Below are 5,483 nucleotides of genomic sequence, written 5' to 3'. Positions count from 1 at the left end.
CTGATGACCACAATGGCAGGGGCATAAGGCTGCCTGTGCTGTCCTCTTTCTACTTCACGTTCCCTCCAGTTAAGAATATTTTAACTGATTGCTCCCAGAGCTGGAGCACCTTTCTTCCGAGGGTCATAGCGAACACCGGCACAGGCGCAGCGAGCACAAACCCAGGGCAGGTAGTAGACACTATCCCTACATGTGCAAAGCTGTACAAATATGTATGAATATATTCTATGGCTACAGAAGCGCTTTTATTTTTTTAAATCTGCAAAACATAAATATATATAAAAGTGTATCCATGAGATGATTGTTTAATAAGAGGTGAACTTAATAATTAAAGTTTAAATGCAAACAGAAAGAAATGAAACAAGGAGAAGAGGGAAGCTCAGGGAGCACAGTTTGCGGGTCTGCCGGGCAGTCCTGAGCCTGTGGGGAGCGAACAATCCGCACACGGCTGGGGCTCGGGGCCAGGCCTGTGGGGTGACCCACAGCACCCACCCCACCCCAGCCATGCAAAGGAGGGCCCAAGCCTGCCTCAAGCCAGCTGGGCGACCAGCCACTGCTCCTGGGGCAGCTTTTGGTATTTGTGCTGTGCAGAACGCAGGCACGCGTCCCACAGATATGGAAAGCCAGAACTAAACGCCAAATTCCCAGGAGCATGTGTGTGGGGACAATAACCCCAAAGGGATTCTGGGGAAAGACCAAGTGAGCTGCGAGAAGAGAGCTGGGCCAGGGCACTAGAAACAGAAAGCTGGGGTCGGTGTGAGGTGAGGATTCTCTTGGCCGCAGCCGTCAGTTGAGCTTGAAACCACTTGTAATCACCGCTTTGCAGGATCACGTTGTGCTAGCTGTGTTTGTCCCGTCCTTCGAGGATTTTATGGGCTGCTTTCAAAACACAAGCCTGGCTGACCAGGCAGAAGACAGTGGCGCTCAGCAGTCTCATCCACTCTTGGAACTACAGCTCTCCAAGAAAAGACAATGTCAGAGAAAGGCCACTGGCGTTCAAAGAACAAAAACAAAAGGCTTTTTTTAAATGTAAGGCCTTTTTGCATGCTAGAGAATGTCACCCATCCGCTAATTGGGGTATTAACTCTGGTCTACTAGATACATTCTCCGAGAAGCCCTGTTGTGGTTTATCTTGCAGACAGTGATAACTGGGATGTGATATTATTATACTTAAACTGAACTGAGAATGGGGAAGTAACGATGCCGTTTTCAACTCTTTCTCCAAAATTCTCCTTCTAAAATTCATGGCTCATTTTCAGATCTCATCTGAGGTGGTTTGGTCTGGAGTCACTGGTGTCTCCTCGCCCAGTACTGCGAACTGCAGGCAGGGGACATCGCCCTGCGCACCTCGACTAAACCCCTCGTGCTTCTCCCCAGCAGCACGGCCGGGACACCCCAGGGTGCTGCCACCCATGGCCCTGGCGAGGCGGGCACTGAGCAGAGCGGGTGGGAGCAGCAGCGCGGCCGGGAGGGGACACAGGGCTCAGCTCTGTCTGCTGGGACCCGGCTGGACCCCTGTCCTCAGTCGCTGGGACCTCCAGCCTCTCTGCCACACCACTTTCTCCTCTATAAAATCGTCGTGACTCATCACTATTTTACCATATTTTTTCCATATTTCTATCAGTTCCATTCTTTGGTATAGCTTCCACACATTTGCCTGATAGAGGCACTAAACTTGATCAATGGTCTGTAATTCCCCAAATCAATTTAAAAAGTGGAATCATATTTGCCATATCCCATTCCTCTCATATCCAGGACACTTCGTTTTATGGTTTCGTAAGCAGGTAGATGACTAATTTCTTGTTTAGTCTACAACACAGGAGCGAGTATGATCTAGTGCTAGCAATTTCTTCTTACGAGCAATTTATCTTGAGTTTTCTTCTCCTTCAGTTTGAAACAGATTTTCTGGCTGACTCATTCCCAGTAAAGAAAAATCTCATCCAGGGAATAGCCTGAAGCTGTTCTGTGGTAAAAAGCAATGCAAAGGCTTCAGCTGGCTTCTCAAAAACCTTTCCAGTTTTCTCTCAGTGTGAACCTCCATGCATTTGGACAGTGAACAGACAGAAATGGGGGTTATCTTGACCTTGGGCCTCACAGAAAAGCTCGTCAACACACCTGTGTCCAGCTGCTCCTCCCAGGGTCTGCCTCTGCCCCTGCTGGCACCCGGCTGGGCAGAATGCCTGGGAGCATCATCCCACCCCACCTGGGAGCATCATCACCCCACCTGGGAGCATCATCCCACCTGGGAGCATCATCCCACCCCACCTGGGAGCATCATCACCCCACCTGGGAGCATCATCCCTCCACCCTGCATGTCCAGAAAGCCACCACTGCCCACAGCTGCTTGCGCCAGCTCCAGCCCAGGGAGGACCAGGACAGCTGCTGCCCAGCTGGGTTAGACATGGGATCTGTCACGCGGGTGTCCTGTAGACAAGCAAGTGTTGTGTTGGGACCGAGTGGCACTAGTGTCTGAGCTTCAGGAGCTCAAATACAAGTTCTGTTTTAGAAGCATTTCATCAGTTCCTTATTACACTGCACCATGCATTTTCTTACAGGCTGTCTTCTATCAGTCATGTTTTAATTCGCTTATTATTTTACACACCTTCATGTAGGGCTGGGTGACCCCAGTGGCAGGATGGTCCAGTGCTCTGCTGTCTTTTCTACTGGGAACACACTCGGGAACAGTTCATCCATGTACTGTCTCGGGTCTGCCTCCCCTCCTCCGTTGCTATTCATTAACAGCCTTTATTTAAGAACACAGTTAGAAGCAGCGTATAGGACCACTGGATGGCACCAGAAACCAGAGTATGGACTAAGTTTGGGCAATACCTTGTTTTTAGAGGTGTGGGATAGTGCCCTACCCAGGGTAAAGTGAGAAGTGCTGGAGGTGTCACAGTATCCTGGGAAGCAAGTGTTTCCACCTGGAAAGGCTCCTGATGAGGGGAAAAGAGACCGCAGGAGGCAGAGGACAGCACAGGCAGTCCAGAGGGCGCTGCGAGGAGTTTGTTGTGCGTTCCATGGGCCCCTCAGTTCCAGCAGGACAGGGAACTGCTGGAGAGAGTCCAGCGCAGCCACCAAGATGCTGCAGGGATTGGAGCATCTCCCGTGTGAGGAAAGGCTGAGGGAGCTGGGGCTCTGGAGCTGGACAAGAGGAGGCTGAGGGGGGACTCATTCATGGGGATCAATATGGAAAGGGGCAGTGTCAGGAGGATGGAGCCAGGCTCTTCTGGTGACAACCAGTGACAGGACAAGGGGCAATGGGTTCAAACTGGAACACAGGAGGTTCCACTTAAATTTGAGAAGAAACTTCTTCCTGGTGAGGGTGGCAGAGCCTGGCCCAGGCTGCCCAGGGGGGTTGTGGAGTCTCCTTCTGTGCAGACATTCCAACCCGCCTGGACACCTTCCTGTGTAACCTCATATGGGTGTTCCTGCTCCATGGGGGGATTGCACTGGATGAGCTTTCCAGGGCCCTTCAACCCCTGACATCCTGGGATTCCATCTGGCTGCCCGCGTGGCAATGGAGTCAGGCAGCGGGGACAGAGACACAGGTATGACCTTGACCTTGGGGAGGGCTCCCCCAGCACTCACACTTGCACATTGCCAGAACCTCCAGCGGGGGAAGAAACAGCGCATTTGTCTGGCCTGTTGAGAATTTAGTGTTACCTGTGGAGGGGGGAGAAAAATCCCCAACCAACACCACAAAACCAACACCAACAAAACCACACAGGAGGTGTTCCAGGCTCCGAGGACAGTGCCAGTGCTCTGTGTGAGCCGCACTTCGCCTGTCTCAGGGGCTGGTGACCCCGGTTTCAGCGCCCTGGGCTGAGTTGCTGCCCCGACCTCGCTGACTGGGCTGTGTGGTCGGGGCTTTGCTGGCAGCGCGTTCTCTCCTGCTCGGAGCTTTCCAGCCAGGGCCGGCCCAGCCCTCCTGTTATAGATTGCATAACTAACACCCCTTACAAAACACCCTTATAAGAACAATCAGGGACGAGTTAAATTAGGTTAAGGACCCACAACCCTAGGAGAATGGGGCAAAAGAAGAGTAAATCTTCCGACCCCATAAGGGACACAAGTGTTAAATTACCTGAGATTCCACCAGATAGTCCCTTAGGTCTCATGATAAAATTCTGGGACAATTACCCATCTAGAAAAGGGAAATCGAGAGAAAAGATGGTACACTATTGTATCAAGGTTTAGGGCAGAAAACAGATCAGGAGGGACCATTTATATTGGCCAGTATTTGGATCATTTGAGGATTGGATTTGCCAAGCTTTAAATATCTATGTGAATAGTAAAGAACCATTTAGCTTGGAAGAAAGCGAATATGCTAGTTTATGGATTAGATCAGACACCAGAATTCATCTGTTTACATTAAAAGAGAGAAAGAAAGAAGAAAAAGGGCTGGGAGACAGACAATTCACAGTTATCACCCCCGCCCTATATCCCACCTCCGGCTGCATCTGCCCCTATTCCCCCTTCAAATTCTGATCCTCCTACCCCTTCGGTTCCCAAATCAATTTACCCTCGCCTTGAGCCCCCCCATCCACTCCATTAGCAAGTGAAAATAAGAGAGTGACCAGGAGCCAAACTAGAGAAAGACCAGAGAATGTTATATCCCCTAAGGGAAATTGCTATGGGAGGGCCAGAGCCAGGGGCAGGGTTTGTATCAGTCCCCCTGAACTCAGGAGGTGTAAGAGAATTTAAAAGGGAAATGGGGAACCTGCTAGAGGATCCTTTAGCTGTTTCTGAGAGATTTGATCAATTCCTGGGCCCAAACCTATATACTTGGGATGAAATGCAAGCAATTTTAAGAATTTTATTTACTATGGAGGAAAGGGATATGATTAGGAGAGCAGGACTGAGGAATTGGGACCAGAGACACCAGCATGGTCCGGGCGCGGACACAAAATGGCCGCTCCAGCGGCCTAATTGGGACAATCACAATCAAGAACATGGGAATCAGGGCCTCTTCCAACCAAAACGATTTGACGGCTCTATGAGTGTGAGCCCACGCTGTCAGGACCATCCACACTCCACTGTACCAGCTGCCAGGGAAGATGCACCCTCTTCATTCCAGCCCCACTTCAGCACAAAAAGCGCCCGGTATCTCCCGGGACAATTTGCTTTCAGCTTCACTGCTGCGACAGGCAGCTGTCAGAGGGGCATCGGTGACAAACTCCCGCCCTTTCCAAGACGGAGGCGATGGGGCGGCTGTCAACGCGAGTGAGAAGTGCTCTCGGCCGGCAGCTCCGCCTTGGGCTCAGCCCGCCCCGGCTCAACGGCCTCGGCACCGGCGCTGCCGCGTGCCCTCCGCAGGCCCGGCGGGAGGGGCCGGTCAGCACAGGGCGAGGGGCGGCGAGCGCCCTCCCGCCCCGGAGGAGCCCCCGGGCCCCAGCGCCGCCCGCAGCCCCGGGGCCGGGCGGGGCGGGGGCGCTGCCGGCCCGGCCCCGGAAGGCTGGAGTGGTTCCGGGCCGCGCGGCGCC

The sequence above is a fragment of the Nesoenas mayeri genome (genome assembly GCF_963082525.1).
Source record: "Nesoenas mayeri genome assembly, chromosome: 16".
In the NCBI taxonomy this organism is placed as follows: domain Eukaryota; kingdom Metazoa; phylum Chordata; class Aves; order Columbiformes; family Columbidae; genus Nesoenas; species Nesoenas mayeri.
This window is presented reverse-complemented; position numbering follows the sequence as displayed.